Below are 20,569 nucleotides of genomic sequence, written 5' to 3'. Positions count from 1 at the left end.
CGTCGAGATTCTTAATTCTGATCTGAGCGTAATTATTATTACGTGTGTAATTATGTATGAAGAAGAGAAATGCCCGTACTGTAACTATTCACTAACAATGAAACCTTTTTTTCAAGCCAGACTAGGATTGTGGAGCGAGTTGTATCAAAAAATTAGAGCAAATATTGAGACGGAAAGATAAGCGTCATGCGATTCCTACACTGTGAATAAAGTTGAGTAAAATTGCCACCAAAGCAACTATTGAGTAAAATTTACCCTGACAAAGGTAAAATTTACTCAACCCACCAACATCGGGTTTTTCCTCTACTCCCCAAGCCAACTAAGTGTATTTCATAGTTATCAATGTTTATGTTAATAAAAATCTTACAATAAAATTTACTCAAGGTTGAGCAAAAATCTTTCAACCTTGAGTAAATTTTACCTTTGTCAGAGTAAATTTTACTCAATAGTTGCTTTGGTGGCAATTTTACTCAAAATTGAGGAAATTTTGATCAAATTTATTTAGAGTGTAATTTTTGGCTTGATTTTTTGATATAACTCGCAATAAAATCCCGGTGACGCTTGAGAAATAGTTCCATTGTGAGTATTCAATCTCTTAATTTAGTTTTCCCCAGTTACATATTGAGACGTCTCTCACACGCAGCAGAGAAATATGTAAATATGAAACAATGAAAAATCTGTGAGTGAAAGATCAACTGGGAAAGTTGTTTCGAGCAATAAACCAATAAATGCGAGGATAAAAAAGAGCAGTTTTTTTGGCCCGGGGTCATCATGATTAGTTCTTCATCTCATCCTGCTGGAGGACGATTATTAGACTTCATCAGAATCAAATTTCAACGTGGAGCTGAAAAGCCAGCCCCCAATCCGACCACAACACGACCAGCCTCTCATTTTCCTACCCATCCGCTCAATTACACCTCATCCTCAAAAATCAAGATGAGATCGGGTTCATTTACATCTCTTCTGCTACATTTCGGCAATATTTTACAACTTTATTATCTTCCTCGTATATTTAAGATGTACGTATTTCGATGACCTAAAGCAAGATATGGGACTCAATTTTCAAAGAAAAACTGATGCTAACGTAGGACTCGATGGCTCATCACAAATCGACATTTTTAATTATTGGGAATTTATTTTAAAATTCTGAACGACAAATTTGTAGTCAGTGAGTTGATTAATAGAATGACCGTCAGTGAATTTTTTAAGTCAGTTTCGACGAGTTCCAATTTTTCTGAAAGGTTCTTAAACTTGAGATCTCCTCCTCCAAAAAGGGTCAAAATCTGGAGTATATATTTCTAGAAAATTGATAACTCCCTACTCTGCTAATTTGCCTTCCAAAATTTTAAAATAAATTCCTACAGAGGAGAAATGATTAAAAATGTGGTAATTTTGGTTATAAGCCATCGATTCCTATCTTATTAACTGACTCACTAGAATGTAGTTGGGATCCACAAGTTTTCATCCATTAATCCAATTTTGTTTGTAAATTTTGTTAAGATAATCATCCAAAGATTACTAAATGAAGGATAACTGTGCAGTACTTATCTACATGTGTACAATGTCGATTTTATAAAAATAAATGATCCTCTTGTACATACATATGTAAGCAAACCGTGTTTAACACTTTTTAAAATATCACATGACACTTTTAGCTGATTAAATGAAACTCTGCTCTGCTTTCCTTATTCACATGTGTATGCCACACTTGAACTTAAGGCACCACGAAATAGCACCACGTTACACGACACGACACAACTTGCTTCCTTCCGTTCCTCGGTTAAATATTTTTTGTTCTGGAGTTACTCAGGTTCGGAAATGCGGACTAATTTTAGTGAGTTTCTCCTCCACATCCGTGGCAGAGCAGAAGCATTCCTGTATTTTCTCGGAGAAGATTTAAAGATTGTTTTGAACCTTCAAGCCTTCAGCATGATCACTGGAGATCTTGTCGGCTTAACACTTTTTCCGCCGCCGCAGTTCACAAATCACCTTTCATCCCGCTCCCCTGCATTCTTTCGAGAATAAACCGGATTTACTTAGCCGGGCATCCATTTCATTAAGAAATTCCTAGGAGGCAGGCGGGGGAAAGAGTTATGATCAGCCCGGTGAAGGTGACGGGGCCATGATGTCACCACAAATCGGACCAAAGTTGAACGGAGGATTTTTATAATTCGCAAAATGTGCCAAGTTTGGGTTACTCTAAAAATATGGTAGAGTCGCAGATATGTACTCCGTTTGGTAATAACTTTCTACCCGATTGGTAGTAGTTTGTTTCTGATTGGTAAATTTGTCATTGCAACATTACTTAAACCATAATGCCTGTTATTACTACCGTAGCGGTAGAGTTATCAATGTATACACATATGCACTCCGATTAGTAATGATTTAACACCGGTTTTCTAATAAGAGTATGATTTGTTTTAATGAATCATACTTTACACAAATTCCAACTTTCACCAGACTGCTTTCACCACCACGAACTGCTCGGATTACGCAATTTTCCCACTATTTTGAGACGAACCAAGTACGAAATTGCAGAAACGAATGGATGAAATCACTTTGGAAATGGTATCCAACTTTTCTGAGCGAAGTATTTATGAAAAGTTGTATGATTTCAGTTCTTTTTGCGAGAGTGGAATTGGTTCAGTCCGATAAGACCGACTTCTAGGAAAGGACTGAAGCCAGAATGGAATGAAAGGCAATGAATCCTGGTAATAAGTTGGTTATACTCCGCCTTGCAGGCACGAGCAAGGAGACCGACCACCCAAGTCGACAACTACTTAATACACACATATACAACTTAACTGACTTGATCATCATCGTAGCTCGTAGCTCGTATAGAAGAAGAAGAACCTCTTTCTTCTTTCATGATTCCATTCCACTCGACGTCAACAGTCAAAGTCAAGCAAGTTAAGTCTTCAAAGGGATAAAGACCAGCAGAGAGAGATTCGTCATTTATGTAAAATGAGTCAAAAAGCTTGAAATCTCCTTTTAAAAAGGTTCTTCTCCTCGAAGAAGGGACAATGAAATGGTAAAAACCAGCGCAATTGTATGACAGGAATAATGTGATTGTTACACAAGCTCTTGAAGATAAATGTTGCAAAATCGTTAAAAATTCGCTTGAACGAGTATCCATATTATTAGCTTAATCATGTCAAGTCGTCGATCATCATCACAAGTGGACTCGGACTCATGGATAATATTTACTCGTGTAATGAAGATGATGATGATCACCTTTGTGTAAATACGTGTCACACATTTTGTCAAACATTTACTCCTGTCAATCCCCCGACACATTCCTGGCTTTCTTTTCTGTGACTATGCGTTGACAGGTGACAATTGGGCATTTTTGATTCAGCCTTTGTGATAAAGAAAGTGTCGACGAGAGGGGATTTCTATTCTATGCGGAAAGTTCGTGGGGTGGAGTTTTTAGAGATTTCTTCCTGTATTTTTAGTTAGTTAAGACGAAGCAATTTTTTAGTGGGACCGTTCGAATTTTAATTTTTTGCGTAAAAATTTTTGTACCAGAGCATTATGTAATCCTCTGTTTGACAGGTTGGCTAGGAGGAGTGGGATTTGGATTTATTTTGCTATCTCATAAAATCAAACTAATAAACAATTGAATACTTTTTGAGATTTGAATCGACTGGGTTGAGCCAGCCCAATCACCAGAGGAGATTCTTGCACGATCTCTCCAATTTCAATTGATATCTCACATTTACTGTATTTCATAGATTGTGTCTCATACACGTTTTATAAAAATCAGATGAGATGGGATTTATCTCAGGCATAAAATAAAAGGGAGGATCAGTGGCCGCGGAAGCGACCCCACGGTTATTCAATGTCCCCCCGTGTCGTGTAGACCCCTCCCTCCCCTATCCTACAATGTTAATATTCTCCGTTGTCCCCACGACTTCCGCGGCCACTGGTGACTCCTGTATGGGATAGCTGGCTATTTACCTCCGCATGGTTTAAGCTAGTCGTGAATTTATAATTTTAAATAAATAAAGGGAAAATAGAATCTTGAGCAAATCCGGCTTTCCTTAGGACTCCATATGGATATTTAGGTATAAGCATGCAGCGTTGTTACATGCACACGAGGAATTTGGATGGAATACAATTCATTTATGCAATGTGGAATGGAACAAAGTTAAGAAAGACACAAGGCTTATTCCTCCTATGAGACGAGTATGAGTATGATTCTGCATTTTTGGGCCTAATCTCCCATTCGATTGTCATAATAAAGTAGGAGACGAGAAGATTCATCACGACTCTTACAATGGAGGTCTCCCAACGTATGCTCACAGATTTGGATCAAACTGGTGTCAATCGATCGCAAATATAATTAGTATGAAATTTGCAAATGGAACTATCTGCCAATGCGCAGGTTCGGCGGAGATATTTGCATCCAAAGCGGGAAAAATGCGCAGCAAATTTGGAAAATAACAAATTTGCAAGCCTTGAGGGTGCGTTTTCTCCTCTTTTTATGCAAATATCTCCACCAAACCTGCGCATTGGGAGATAGTTCCATTTGCAAGTTTAATACTAATTATATTTGTGATCGATTGACACTAATTTCGTCCAAATCTGTGAGCATACGTTGGGAGACCTCCATTGTTAGTTATCAATACGTTCTGCGAGGAAGGAGGAGACGTATTTTTGTGCGAGTGAAGAAAGAAGAAGCCAGCAGACTTTAAATGCTTTATACGTTTCAATTATCTCATTATGACAGGGCCCATTATGCACGGCGAAGGAGGATAAATGTCGAAACCTTAATTTTGTAAGGAGACGACTTACTAGTGAGATATGGAAATATGCAGTGCATCTCGCTCTTACAAAAGGCGTTAGGACATGGTTTTGACGAATTCATACCTTAATTGCGGGATGGTTTTTAGTCGTAGAGATTTCTAACTTTTTTTATGTGAAAGCCCATGTCTCAAACTATAGGTAAGCATATCTGGCTTCCGATTTTGTTTACTCTGCGAAATGAGGCAAGGTCAAATTTGGAGAGGTGTCCTTTTTTAGTTTTCCAAACCAGTGTTCTTAAAAAATGGCGTTGAACAAAAGATTTGTTTATTAGGTCCTGATGCAAAATTCGTCTTTGCGACTATTATCAAGGGACTTAGCATGTTTTTCACTATATAAAACCACTTTTATCTCATGCTTATCTTTTAAGTCCCTTTTGTAGTCTAGCTTCATACTTGTCCTAATGGAATACTCTCGTGAACGCAACTCCTCGACTTTTAAGGCCCCCACATTTTACGACTTTGATGCTAAAAATCCCTAACGTGGTTTTTATCCAAGGTACATATAGTATATTGCACTGTAAGTACTTTTGACACAATTTTGATAAGTGGTTAAACCCCACGGACTGAGTTTTCATCAGACCTTATAAATTTTTTGGAAAAGTTCCCGTCGTTTTCGATGTCGAACTTCAGAAATAATCTAACTAACCAAAACGCAATAATTTTATTATTTTGTCACTTGTACCTTGTAGATAAAATAGTTCTGCAGTAGGGGACACAAAAAGATTAGTAAAATTTATTTTCGAAAAAAATTGACCATTAATTTTCCAAATAAGTTCACGAGTTTTTAGGATTCCTCGACAGCTGATTAGCTAGGGTCGTTCTCCAGAACTGTTTACACAAAATCTTCACTGTTTAATTTAATATTATTTGGGACACTTAGAGCTTTGCCCTCAATCTTCATTTGACCGAGTGGGTCCGCTTTCAAGGTCAGCAGGTCAATTTTCCAGTGCACGGTCCGATTTATCAATTTTCATGAAAAAGTATCAGCGACGATGGAGGCCCAACGTTATGTAATTGATGTAGATTCTTTTATTATTACATGCAATGATTATCTAGGGTTGTAATATTAACAATCATTCACCTCTGACCTCATAGGTTATCATGCTATATGAGAAATTCAGTTTGGAAAGTGTTTTTTTGTCTCCTTCCAACTCTGGGGGCACTGGAGGGGGCATTTATAAAGCTATCGGCCTAAAATTTTAAATATATCTTTTTGAGAGTATTATCTTGCAACTGACCAAAAATCAGTTCAAAATTCAACTCCCCGCCAGAGATATTCACCCGCAAATTCGTCAAAACCATGTCCTAACGCCTTTTGTATTTATTTATTGATCTAGTAGTGGATGGAGTCCAAATGAGAATATTGCAAGTCTAATTAAACCGTCCGCCTTATAAATAATGTGTAATGAAGATATTACAGGTGGTAGGGTCGCTAATCAAATGGAGGAAAAGCGATAATTCGTGATTATCAGGGTTTCGGATGGAAATAACCACGTGCAAGAAATAACGGGTAGAAAGTGGTTTTTTTCAGGTATTTTGACCTGCAAGAAATGCAAGGCGCTAGAAACTACGCCCTATTGTTACACTTCATATGGCAATGACGCCAATTTCTTGCACTTTCTTGCAATTCCTTGCACCTTTCATTTCCAAGAATTCTCGCTTTGCAGTGCAAGAAATGTAGCAAACCCGTAAGAAACACTAGTGATTACATATTTATCTCTTTTTTGGAAAGGTCAGCACGAGATTGTGTTTCACTCAGAATAGACAAGAAGAAGCTATTATAAACACACCGTTCCGTCTGCGTCTTTTTTGGCAAACGGACTTATTTACAATTATTGCAAGGCAGAATAAGCTTCCGATTAAGCAGTTATGTATACCCTTTTGAAGAGAGGAGAAAGGCATTAAGTTGGGAAAACTGCCTTATTATTATCATTGTTATGTAACGACGCTGCTCATTCTCCGCTCTCCTCACCGTATTTGTGTATTTCTTCCTAAGTAAATAGGTTCTTACGTACACTCTGGCCAAGTATTTAAGTGGCATGCGAGTTAAACACCCTTTACAGCTTTACAAGTCTCTTGGTTGGATAGCGTCTTAGAAATAAATGGACAGTAACAAATTAAGTAGTAAAGATTTATCCGAGGCTGACTTTGAGGAGCCATTCATTCGTGTCAAGTTGAATGTTGGAGTCAATCTCCGTAAACAAAGGGAAACCAATAAAAAAAAAGTGGAGGATTCTTACAGGTGGTGGACGGAGGTGGTAGTTAGTGATGCGACTACTAATTACACTCCTGCTAGTCTCTCTCTCTCCACAAAATTCAAATCCAATCTAACAAAGACATCACTTTGCTCTTAAGGAGAAGATGAAGATGAGCCTGCTTTACCTTAAAAACGTACATCGTCGTATTTAGTATGGTACGATTAGGCTCATGTATGTGTTTGCTTATTTACGGGCATTAAGCCGGGCCACCAACTTAATAAATGGCAGGTAGGCAATGGGAGAGAGATAATATGCATGGTCGTCGTGGTGGTGGGGATTCAGGGAATAATGGTAATACCGCTTTTTAAGCATTTTACGCTTTTTAGGTGTTGCCAACCAGTTTACCTCTTCATTATGGAAGGATGAGGATGAGGAGGGATCCGTCCGGTGACTAAAAGACGCTATAACCTATACTCTTCTGTTATCTGTACCCATGAATATGTATCTAAAGAGATGACGCGGTTGTTGTTATCCAAAGTATTTTACACTTTATGTATATGCAGGGTTTCGCTGTGGTTTTAATCATTGTGCTAAACAGTCATTCAAAACCGGTCAAGACTGGTGTTGGACACTGAATTTTGGACGCCCAAAATGTCCAAAATAGAAAATGGGGCAAAATGATTGAATCTTTGGATAATCCGTTGATGTAATTTTCCACTAATTTTACCATTTTAGTCTTTAATACGGCATGGTTTAGAAAATTTCTCATAAGAAATATGAAGGTTTTCCTAATTTCGTGGTGTCAATCAAAATGCTAAAAATTAATGGGGGATTACATAATTATTAGTGAAAGAAACGTTAATCGAGAACTTGTAACATTTTACCCAATTTTCCAATGTGGTACGTCCAAAACGACACACTGTTTACACGCCTCATCTCTTCTATCTTTCCTCCTGGCTAAGGAACGAGTAGTCATTTTAATTTCGAAAACTAACCCCCATTAGTTTCTCCAAGTCGAGTCTGGATGCCCATCAAGCAGCCAAGAAGAAAACGGCTTTATCCACAAAATGTCTCTATATCCAGACGAATCTTATCTCTCCTTCTTTACAGCCGGACTCGGTCAGCCGCTAAATGCGACGACGACAAGAAAGAGTGGATTTGACAATTCAATTGAATCCGAGGAAGGAATTCACTCCGTCACGTTACCAGCAGCCAGCTCAAATTGAATGAGGAAGACGTGGCTGAAAAAGTGGTGTGTTTTTCTCCCTCCATAAAAAATTGGGAGCTAATTTCCACTGTGAAAGACATTTGGTGGGGACAAGAGACCAATTAGCGTGTCTCCCACGATTTATATCCTCTCCGACACGTCACCCAAGGAAGGAGACAACCTCATTTTTAACGCCACTTCCAACAACTTCCTCTCTCTAGTAAAACTGGAAATAACACTTGCTTCAGCTTGAGTAGGAGGACTGTAAAATTAAATTGAAAAATGAGTTATGGAAAGGAGACCAAAATTCATCATCAGTCATAACCAGAGTGACACGGAAACTCATTTTCTGTTTCATTAAAACATTTCGAAAGGGGGAGAAATTGCACGAAATTCACACAATTTGAGGAGAAATACAAGTAACCTGAATAGGAAAAGAAGAGGACCACTAATTCTTCTAATGTCACCTGCATGAAGAGAGATGGATGATTGACGTGCGGAAAGAGGTCCACTTGAATAAAGAGGCGAACTTATTTACGAGCCGGCTCATTTGCATGGGTTGAGATTTCTGAAGTGAAAGGTAAGAGGTAGATTTGTCAGTATGTCCACCAAATCCTTCAAATTGAGTGACCCTTGTTCCACCATAAATAAAGGTAATGAAATGAAGGATTGCTTAAACTAATGATAAACTTAGAATTTCATAAACTGCGAGATACATAAGTATATAGCGTGATGGTTGCCTATTCACCCTCGCCCCACGCCGTGTTGTTGTTTCTTTAAGCGGATAATCGTTCGCCAATCTGCCTGCCTGCCTACTTTGATACCTTATTCGATTATTTTGATTTTCACGCCTCACCAACTTCCAAAGACGAAATGTGCGATGGATTCAATTCAATAAGTGAAAAGTAATTGTGTCATTTCACGGACGCATAGACATCAAAGATGACGAAACCAAGTTTTAGCGAATATATAGTGACAGAAAACACAGGCTGACGTCGACCTGGAGTAATTTACCCGTCACTCACCTCATCCTCTACTCGTTTTGTTACCTCGATATTCGAAGTAGGCAGCACTGCATTTCTGCAGAGATGAAGTCAAGGAGGCACAAAAAGCTAACCATCTGTTGCCCAAACTGCAGAAAGGAATGCAGGAGCAGGAGCGGCGTCCGATGGCCAGGCCACCGTTTCGTCTATGTACATAATATGTACGCATTTGTATACCGAACTAAATGGCAACAATGATGAGGCGCAATTAAACCATAAAATTCTCTACGATTTAATCCGTAAGAACTAAATAGTAAAGATATCAATCAATCAGTATCGTAAAACTGGGAGCGCATCGCATCACTACATTCATCGCTTGTTTAGGAAATTGAGTAAATTATCAAATTATCATAGGATTTAGAGCAACATGAACAGAGGGTGGATATGTATTTACTTTCAGCTTTTTCAGTTAATCACGAAACTCGAAGAGATCATAAAAATTTCATTTTTTTAGGTTTTCGGAAATATAAATATATTTATAAAGATTTCGGCAATTATTTGAAAATGTGTACTGTTTTTAGATATTTTTTCTTAAATACGTATATATTTTGTAAATTTTTAAAGAATACGAGACGAATTTTGTTTGTGCGAAGAAATTGGATCACAAAGTATGGACGGTTAAATTCAGATGTATGTACAAATTTTGTGAAAACTCTAATTTTTATGGGTTCTTCCGAACATATTTCGTAAATGTTTTAGCGTTTTTTCTTAAATGTTAAATACATATTTTTAGTAAATATATATCCGCCCTGTGAACATTAGGAATTTTTAATGGGTGTTTTGTAGGATGAATGGACGGGATTAAGTCATTTTTACTCCTCGGCTTTTACATAAATGGAGGAGGTGGAAATAAGTGATAACGTATCATTGACAGCATCATCATCATCATCATGGGCTCAAATCAAGATCAGGCAATTAAGTAAATTAGCCTTTAAATTAAAACAAGACTTGAAGGTTGGTTGGGTTGCAGGAGGATTAATTAAAATGCAACTCGGCCTTTTTTTACTGAAACTTCCTAATGAAGCCGACCCTTTTGTACCTTTTGAGACTTAATATTTCATGGAAATATCAATATCTTGATCAGCATCGTCATCATATAATAATCATCGTGGTTAAGTCTACGCATAACTACTTTTCCGCTACATTTACATATACAATATTCTTTTATTATGTTATCAAGCCTGGAATCTGGTCAGAATCAAAAGAACTCAATTCACTCGTTTTTTTGCTGCGTCTACTTCTACTTCTCCTGGACAGCACAAGTTTGAGTGAGTCTCACTTTTTATAAAAATTAAAGTTTCGTTTGTAACATAAACATCCGAGAGTGGATTCTCATCTTAATCCACTGCTCGTCTTGACCATGAGAATAAAATCACGAGAGCAAACTGCATTACAAAATTTGGTTTTGGAATTAAATTCATATTGGAAATAAGTGCTCCAGGGCTGGATAAGTTTTCCGAGCGAATATTTATGAGACGTTGAGGAGCATTTATAAATAAATTGAAGAAAATTTTAAATAAAGTTGATGTTTAACTATAAAAATTTGGCGAAACTGTGATGAAAAAAATGTGTAGAAATGAAATTGGCGAAATTTGTGGATAAACCAGAGCGATGATCCATGGCAAGGGAGGATTTAAGGTATGAAAAGCGATTGAAGAGAATCCAGCGAGTCGTGGTTTGAGTGAGATGAGATGAAACTACAAAGATTGACCACTCAGAGGCCAACCCTTTTCTCATTTTCTCTCCATTTTGCCAGCAAGATGCGAACCTCTTCTTCTGCGCTGCCATACATAATTTTATTGCATGATTACATCCTAAGTGAGGTGGGTGATAAGGGCAGCTTTACGGAAAAGTTGCCACAGACCGAGGCGAAATTGAAAACGAGGTGGGGAACGGAATATTTACATCATCACCAAAGAATCCCTTCTCCCGTTCTTCTTCTGTAGCAATTTTTTAAATTACTAAATTTCTTCACATTACGATCCATTAATCTCTTTTTATATGTACCTACCTACATCTGCATAAAATAGTATTTTAGTTGAAAGTGCAATCAAGGAAATTGTTATAAAGTTTTCAATCTGCAATTCAAATTTTTGAGTTTGGAATTTAAACTGGACTGGATTGCGTAGAGAGAGATGATGAATTAATTGCTCAATTTCTCCCCGACTTTTGCCTCATCCTCAAGAATTTGTGGATACATCGTCGTCATTGGCTTAATGCTTTTGCCTCCTTGTTATTATTTCATGTCATGATGATACGATGGAACAAATAAATGACTTAATTATCCCAAACCTGCCACTACTACTAAACCATCCTCGGCCTACCTACCTGCCTACCTGTGCCACCACCACCACGAACGAACCACGGACGAAATAATGAAGAGCATTCAACCTGTGGTTCAACTTGTCCAGAAGGAAAAAGCAGAAGAAGATTATTACTTTTGCATAAGCTGCTCGGCCAGCTCCACACAAACCATTAAACAACACCTGACTGCATCAATTCCACCACCGACGAGGAGGTAACTTTTCACAATTACAATAAATCCTACTAAGAGATCATCCATAATAAAAGTAAGGCTAAAAAACTGCAAGACAAACGCTTCGGGTTCAATGATATGTGCAAAAATTAGTAAAAATGCGAATCGCTGAATGGAAATAAATTTGCGTAGTGGAGAAATTGGTCATATTATCGTGTCTCACCTCGCAATCGAGTCAGCAACCAAAGGACACGGGGAACAATGGCTGGTTGTCGTTATCATTACACATTAGTACATTGTATGTAGTTGGTCTACCTGCCCACCTTCCTTCCTCATCAACATTATCCATCCGAGGGCTGAAAGTCATCTTCTCAATCTGTATTTTATCCTCCCTGCGAAATTTGATGACTTGATTCGGCACCCTGATGAGATCCACTCAACAGGTGGCTTCTCTTATTAAGATGGTAACCATTTCCTCCACTATACGTCCTCCTCCTCCTCCGCGGTCCCGTCCATCCCCAGGCCGAGTCGGGCCTCATGTAGTCGGCATGTCTGTATGTCTGTATGGCTGTCGATTACTCTCTTAAAATGTATCCATCGATTTGAAATTGTCCACAGACAGATGTAGAATATGCAAATTAGGAAGATGAGTAAATGTGTGAGTAAAAATAGAAAAGGCCTTATGTAGTCGTCATACTTGTCTGTCTGTCTGATGTCCATCGATTACTCTCTTAAAATGTATCCATCAATTTGAAATTGTGCACAGATGTAGAGTATGCAAATTAGGAAGATGAGTAAAAATAGAAAAGTTGTAGTATTCGTTTTATACCCACCTCAATTACTGACACAACCTGACTCGGGCTAAATAAATAAGTCTGCCCTGTAGCTTTTTATTTTTATTTTTAAATGCACCTGATCCATTAAGTAGGAACGAAGCAAAACGGCTAAATAAATTAAACCGAATTAAATTGCCAAAACATTTCTGTCTTCTTTGACCCTGCGTTTAAACGTGTCCACTTTTTATTACCATTTTCATTATTATTATTATTATTACGATTGTGTTGGTATTGCTTAAATTCCTCCTTCTTTTTTTATCTCCGTCCTCTCCTCCAAGCCAAGTGTAACTTTACGGCTTTATTTTATCCAGTGAGCTGTTAAGTAGTAAATTTCGACCAGGCGACAACTCTCAAGTTGACAAGGATCAACAATTCACTACCTACTGGACCCAAAAGAGAGAGAGAAATGGGCTGAAAAAGTTAGTGAGCAAGGTAACAAAGGATGAGATACTTGGTTGGAGAGAGAGATCCTGACTGGAGATGAGATGCCATCATCAACAGAATTCTATACAAATACAATGGAACACTTAACAAAAGAAAACACTAAGGAAAAAAACGGAGGCTTCTTCTTCTTGCTTAAGAAGAAGAAGAGAAGAGAAGAGCAACAATGTAAAACTGCTCATGAAATTCCTTAACGCAACTGGATGGAAAACGATGAGTACATAATAAAAAAAGTAAGTATGTAAATATCATGTGATACATAATTTCTGAGGATATATTTCCGAGCTAGATTTTAAGCTAAGGTTGATATTATTAAATGGTTAATTGGTTAATTTCAGCAGCCACAAATACTAAGTATTTGAAGAAACAGAAATCCAATTTTTTTGACATTCATAATTCAACTTGATTTACAATTTATTTATTTACAGCACATTTTGCTTTTAATCTGGCGTATTCATCTACGACGAAGGAAGGTTTTGTGTTCTCTTAATCATAATTTATGGACTCGGTGAGACGATAGCCTCGCATTGCATGCATGCATATGTTCATACTCGACTAAATAAAAAGATGGATGATCTCTGCCAACTGCAGATCACAAAAGCTTATTAAGTTACGAGAAGAGCTGGCTGAACTACCTCACAAAGTAGAGAATCAGATTGAAATGTGGGAGATGAAATAGTGACCTCGGGACGACAATAAATTTATTCTGAGAGAAAATTACATTAAATCAGGGAACCAGTGGCCGCGGAAGGGGTGGGGACATTAACAGGGTGGGGTAGGGGAGGGTGGGGGTTTATGTAAGATGGGCAGATGATGCGGACACCGAATAACCGGGACATTACCCCCATACCTGTTCAAAAAAACTTTTTTCATTCAAAATTCAGTCATCCCGATTTCTGATGGAAGATTTTCATTCACACTCAGTCATTTTATTTCAAACTCATTTCATTTCACTTCATCTGACTTCATTTCTTACTTCACCCCATGTATTAAGCATATGGTGAAAAATGAAATGAGTGAGAAATCTTTCATTCACAGTCATTCATCTGAAATGACTGAATCTTTCACTCATTTTCATTCAAATCACGGGAAATTCATTTTCATTCACTATCATTCTCCATCATAATCCGTCACATGAATGAAAGTGAACAGGTATGATTACCCCTCTGTCCGCACCCTTCCGCGGCTACTGCACGGAACAATAATAATATCAAGAGATTTCCAATCTTAATAAATAAACATGTTACATAACGTAACAAAAAGTTGAAAGATTTAGGTTTTTTGTAGAAAACCTTTTCGACTTTTGAACCGTCTTTAATTGGCAAGTTTTACTGGGGAAATAAGTAAATATTTAAAAAAACAAACAGGTGGCAACCATGAAGAATTTTTGTGTGTGTGCATATCCGAGAATGGTAAATCTTAATTATCAATAATCGCCTGTGAATCTGGCTGATTTGATTGTGAGATTTATTAATGAGAGCGAGTTAATTAGTGTCATAACTTGACGAGATAATTTATACGTACACTGTTTGAATTTTAATTACCGAGATACTCAACCCGATGAAAAATGCTACTTGATTTCACTCATCCTACAAAACAACGAAGCTTCATCTTTCCCTGTTTTTTAAGGGGAATTGTTTTTTTAAGGAAATTTAGGCATTACCGTTAACAAAAGAGTAACAATGTATGGATTGAACAATGCTTCTAGTATCTGAAAATGATCACAAATTGGCGATTAAGGATGAGCTCAATGTTTCGTTTTGGACGTCCAAAATGTCCAAAAAGTGCATAATTTTACACATTCGTTATTACCGATTTTTTTGCAAATCTATGCACAGATAATTATGCAATCTCCCATTAATTTTGCGCATTTTGATTGGTGTGTTACACCTCGAAATTTAGAAAAACTTTTGTTTTAACTTGTTTCTTATGAGAAACTATGCAATTTTGTGATTCTCGAAAGGTTCAACTATTAAGAACTTGTAACATTTTGTCCCATTTTCTATTTTGGACACTTTTCGACGTCCAAAAGTCGATGTCCAACCCTGGTTAAAACCGGTTTTGAACAGTGGTTAAAACCAGTGCGAAACCCTACATTGATTTGAGTCTTATTATCGCGAGGAACAAATCTGCTGAGTATTTTTTCCTGTTAATAAATCAGGAAGGCTGCGTATGCGGATGCAGAGGGGAAAATGGGATGACATTCGAACGGCTTGGTCTCAGTCGGGGGTTCCCCCGGAATTTCCCACGACGACTGCCTCAAGATGAACAAGATGAAGAAAAGGTATTTATTCTAATTCCACAATTCCACAAACCTTCCCCGGCTCGAAGAAGAATTAAAATTCATGAAAGAAGAAAACACCGCAAGCATTGCGACGGTCAAAGAAGAAGATTTCCTACCTCCTGCTTTTTGAGGTAGGAAACAGCGTCTGAGAAAAAGATGTCATGTCAAGAATCAAGCAAAGAGCGAGTAAAATGAAGGGATAATAATGGCAGAGAGATAAAAGAAAGCAGTTCGTACATCATGTTACCCACCGCGGCTGGGATAAAATGGATAAAAAGATGTGTATGTAACAATGGGGCGAAATCTTGCGCAGAATTTCAGAAATCTGTAAATTCTGCAATCGTCTCAAGGATTAAAATTAAATAAATCTGCACATGGATTTCAAAAAACTTTGAATTCGAAATCGTCAATAAATTCATAATTGTTCAATCGTATCAAGGATTAAAATGTATCGGAAATAGTTTGTGACACCTGTTAAATTTTGAAATTCCATGAAATTCCCTGAGACATTTCACTTTATACATACACGAAAGATTAAACTGTTTACACCTAATTTATTGCTTTTCTTACAATATCGAGCTTATCTTGGTCTCCTTTATGCTCTCGTTTACTTTAAGTTAAGCCACGGGATCAGTTCGTAAGTATTTATGAATGTCCTTTATGTATCTCAAATGGGGACTTGTTACTTGTTGAATAGGTATGTACGTTAACAAAGTTGGGCTGGCTGTTCTCGAGGAAGAAATCCTTCGCCATGGGTTCAGAAAGTTCAAAAGCAGGGCAGAATTGAAAAGCTGCTTTTGTAGGGAGGGTGAACAAAGGGATGGAATTGAGGGAGGCTGTGCATGCAGGGAGCAGTCAGTAGCTCGGAGAGAAGAATTTCGGAAGGACAAACGACAATGAGACAACTCAACAATGCACTTGTTCCGCCTCAACGAAAAAGTCAAATATTCAAGTCAAGGTAATTTTACAGAGGTAACAATATCTCGGTAAGGATCAAGTCTCAGGTACGTATGCATACAAAGAGCGGATATGTATTTACGAAAAATATATATTCAATATTTCGAAATGTGTACGAAAAAAACATCAACATAAGAATTTTTGAAAAATATGGAAGACATTTACGTATTTTGTAAAAGCTAGAAATATGTACAAATAGAAATTTTTGTGATCTATTCCAGTTTAATGAACGGACTCACAAAGTTTGACCGTCGGCCTTGATGAAATGAAAAAGTTGAAAATACATACATATCCGTCCTCTATACATAAACCTTCATTCTCTTGCGTAGCATCTTCATCCCGAGAAGAAAAGGACAATGCAATTACTTAAAAGAAGAAGAAGCATAACGCTAAGCTAAACGATAATCCGTTGTTACCAACTAAATAAAATGCTCCACGCTTTATTAGTACTTTTCCTCTCGAGAATGCATGCACAACGCCCCGTTAAAACTCTGAGCTAGGATATCATTCCTCCTCTAATCCTGGTATTAGATTGGGAGAAGATAAGCCAAAAATAAAAATATGCATCTTTCTTATCCATTACTTTCTTTCTTCATGAGCAGTGGTGGTGTTATCAAGATTAAACTTTTTGAGAGGAGCAGCAGTTCATAAATAAGTCGGCATGGCAGTTTGGCCGGATTCTTACTTACGTAACCAGCGTGGCGTGCATGCATGGGGAGAGAGAAAGGACGAGCAAATGTCAGTGTCGCCAGGCCGGGGTGTGTTTTCAAAATATTGAAATGTTTTTGTAACCTGAGGAAATTCTTGAAAAGTCTCCCATTTCGTCATTTCAGACTAGATAAAATAAATACAATGTGAAAACGTATGTAGTTGATATTTTTGGCTGGTTAAGAGAGATCTCAAATTCAGGAGGCAAAACAATCTCTAATTTTAAGAAGATTGTTTTCTGTTTAGTCACATTAAGTAGGGAAATGTATACACTTAAAAATCTGGCAGAGTCAGATATATATTACGTGCTGGGATGGTTTGGTATTAACTTTTGACCGGATTGGTAGTAGTTTGTTTCTGACGATGAGTGGTAAATTTTTCAGTACGACAACACTACTAAAGGGTAATATCCGTTATTACCAGTGCTGGTAGAATGTACTAGGGTCAGTAATGATTTAATACCAGTTTTATAAGGTGGATCTACGTATGTATGTACGAAGTGAGTTTTAATGGGGAGCTCGAGTTTTAATAAATACGTAAACTGTTGAAGTTGGATTCGACTAATTTCCGACACCATTTATCACTCACAAGAGTCACAAGATATCTACGTTTCGAGGCCTGTTTGGTGTATATCTTACAGTGGCCGCGGAACCCGTAGGCACATCTGGGGACCTAACAAATGTAGGATAGGGGAGGGGGGAGGTTCCTCATGGGGAGACGTTGGGGACCTCGAGGGGACTCTGTCCCCACTCTTCCGCGGCCACTGTGCACATCCGAAGAGAGCTGTATTCTTTTTAGTCATGTTCCACTTGCAGGAGTCTCTCGTTGGAGTAATAAATCTCTCACACGTCCCCCAAAGTGCAACGTGAGTGTGGAAGGTCTGGATATTTTAAGGGACGATCTGGCAAATGTCGTAACTTTAGGGAGTCCTCCATCCAATCCAACAATGTCCACCATTCATTGGGAGGAAGGAGAAGAAAGTAAATCTGGCATGCTTTTTCTTAAACAATGTGCACGTTTGTTTGCTCTGGGTAAACATTTGAATTATGAATTAGGACTTTGTTAACAACAACTTATTACTTTTAACCCTTTCAATAAACACTCTCTAATAACGGGCCAAACATTTGCAGATGCTCCTTAAAGTGATGACAAGTTTAAAGTAAAATGTCCTGATTTTAAGTTTTGTGCGAGCCTTGAAATGTCCTCAATTCATTTATTACAACCTTTCTAAATTGCATTATTTATTGGGCCGGCCAAATCGGATCAATTCGGGTCAGGTTGGTGGTTGACCGACCTCCATCTAATTCGAGGCTACATAAAGTGTCAGCTTCTGGTGAGGGCCCTTAATTCTTGGAGTCGTCTCCTAATAAAATGTGGATGCGGAAAAGATGCCCTTTTTGATTTTATGAGGCTTCCTTGGCCTGTGCCCTTTGAAAGAAATTTCGCTTTTATTGCCCCTCCCGGACAGCTCGGCCACTATTGTCGTCCAATAAATAAATACAAGGCTGTCAGATATTTACTGTTGTGCGCGTATTTACCACCCAACCTAAACTCCCTCCCTCCCATTGTTTTGTTTCCATTTCTCCTCTTATTATTGACAATTAATAGCTTCTGACCTCTCGGTGGCACGTTTTACGACGACACTTTAAAACATTCTTGAGTCGTCCTTTACTCATTTTTTATGGGGATGCCGATGTCTTGTTTGAGACGGAAATAGGTAAGTAATGTACGGTGAAAAAAAGTGTCAAAAACCTTGATTTAGTATTTCCCCAGATTTACTGTATTCCTTCCTGGCAGAATGAGACGAAGAGTAAATAAGTGAGGACAAAAATTGTACTGACTGCGGTCCCCAGAAAAGCCAAAGTTTCCAATAAATCTCTTTGTGAAATCTTTATCCTGCATCTTTGAAGAATGTGGTGGAGTGAGAAATTGCCACGAATTTAGCCACCAACCACTCGTTATGACTTACTTACTGCCACCAACTAACCACTCGACCGATTGTGAGTCAGGCTGTCACTTTTAATTTTAATTTCCACTTTTGGTCCAACTCTACGTACAAAAGCAGCAATTATAACACAATGGGAGCAACAAGTGGATTTCATCAGCCGAGTGCTTACCCAAGCACATTTTTTTTCAAAAGCTCAAGAGCAGTAGTCATCTAATCAAGAGGAGGAATTATTATGAACTCATCGTCACCACATCTCGGTCCAACTTTCCAAGAATCAAATTCCACCAAGTCGGCGATATATGAGTCAAGTCAAACCAAGTCAAGTGGCATTTTGTGGAGAAGATGGTGTTAAATAATTTACTTTTCTACTTTTCCTACCACAATTGACAACTTGGTTAAATGAGAGCAGTTAAATTTTAACTGAGGATTAGCAGATTCCAGTCAGAGGAATGATGATGCGTATAAAATTGATAATCCAAACAAAACCCTAGAAATTTTACAATCTTTGCATATGAAACTCATCCCAAAATTCTGATTGCTTCAGATCACATCACAAGATGCATATTATTATTGTTATTTTCATGTGGATAAATATGGATATTTAGTAAATTGCAAGATTCATTCCAGTTTGTAGCGAGAGAATTAATCAGATTTCATAAAATGTGAACATCTTTCTTTTCCCGAAATCTTTTTGTTCTGGTCTTGTGCTGTCAGATGGTCGAAATCTGAGCTACTTTTTCCTGTCTTTTTTTTATTTTAAAGTCAAAAGCTCCTCTTCTTCTTCTGAAACCCTTGAGAGATTTGTATTTGTTTCGTTCGGAACATCCTCCTCTCATCCCTCGCACTGCCTACATCGCGTTGCATAATGAGAGAGAAAAAATCTGTTGGATCTCCTCTTTATGATGTAACTTAATGTTTTAATAAGTAAATAAATAGTGTGTAAGAGCAGGAGCTGGCTGGGTACGTATGTATGAAAAAGTGGATGAGTTTAGGAAATTAGGGTCACACAGAATTAAAACATTTGGAAAAACGGCTTGAACACAACTTCAATTAAAAGCCTGCTTCCCTCTTGACTCTGAGGAGCAGCAGAGAAAAAATGAAACTTTTACGTACTCCAAATGTCTGTCTGTTTCGGGCGCAATGACGAAAAACTAAGTTGATAAAACAACCAACTTTTTCAAGTTGATTATTAATAAAGAAAAAAAAAGTAAATTAAACAAACCGTTGTTTTATTTTAAAGAAGTAGATATTTTGAATAAGTATGAAAGTCTCATCTCTGCATGGTCACCGCATTTTGCGTTTAGAAATTTGATACGGATGAAGAAGAGCACTTGAGAAATTGACATCTTTGACAAAATCTTATATTTTTGAAATAACGAAAATATATTTTTTGTTAAAGATGAGAAAAAAACTGATTTATGGAGAAGCAGTGTTTCGGGTTCAAGTATCCAAATAACGGGAAGAAAGTGGTTTCTTGCAGCTAAATATTTTGACCTGCGAGAAACGACGCCACTTCATATTTCATGCACTTTCGTGCAGTTTCTTGCACCCTGCATTTTTTACGTGGCTTTCTTCGCACTGCAAGAAATGTGGCAAACCAAACCACCCACAAGAAACGAAACACTGTGTACACGATCTTTAGTTGAGATTCGATCTTTTGGTG

At 37.7% G+C, this 20,569-nt stretch overlaps 1 protein-coding gene across 2 annotated transcripts in view; it reads right to left on the bottom strand.

The window, feature by feature from the left end:
- The window catches only part of LOC110856078 (transcriptional activator GLI3), an 87,801-nt gene that overhangs the window by 28,597 nt on the left and 38,635 nt on the right, over window positions 1–20,569 (bottom strand). The window contains exon 1 of one of the 2 annotated variants that reach the window (XM_035856626.1): window positions 1,435–2,661. The exons of the other annotated variant lie outside the window; for it this stretch is intronic. The gene's annotated coding sequence lies outside the window, so the exon portion shown is untranslated. Of the gene's footprint in view, window positions 1–1,434; window positions 2,662–20,569 lie in introns of those variants that run through there. 2 annotated transcript variants of the gene reach the window in all.

The sequence above is a fragment of the Folsomia candida genome, unplaced genomic scaffold (genome assembly GCF_002217175.1).
Source record: "Folsomia candida strain VU population unplaced genomic scaffold, ASM221717v1 Fcan01_Sc014, whole genome shotgun sequence".
Taxonomy (NCBI): domain Eukaryota; kingdom Metazoa; phylum Arthropoda; class Collembola; order Entomobryomorpha; family Isotomidae; genus Folsomia; species Folsomia candida.
Note: the sequence above shows the minus strand (reverse complement) of the source record. Positions and strands in the feature narration are given on the sequence as shown.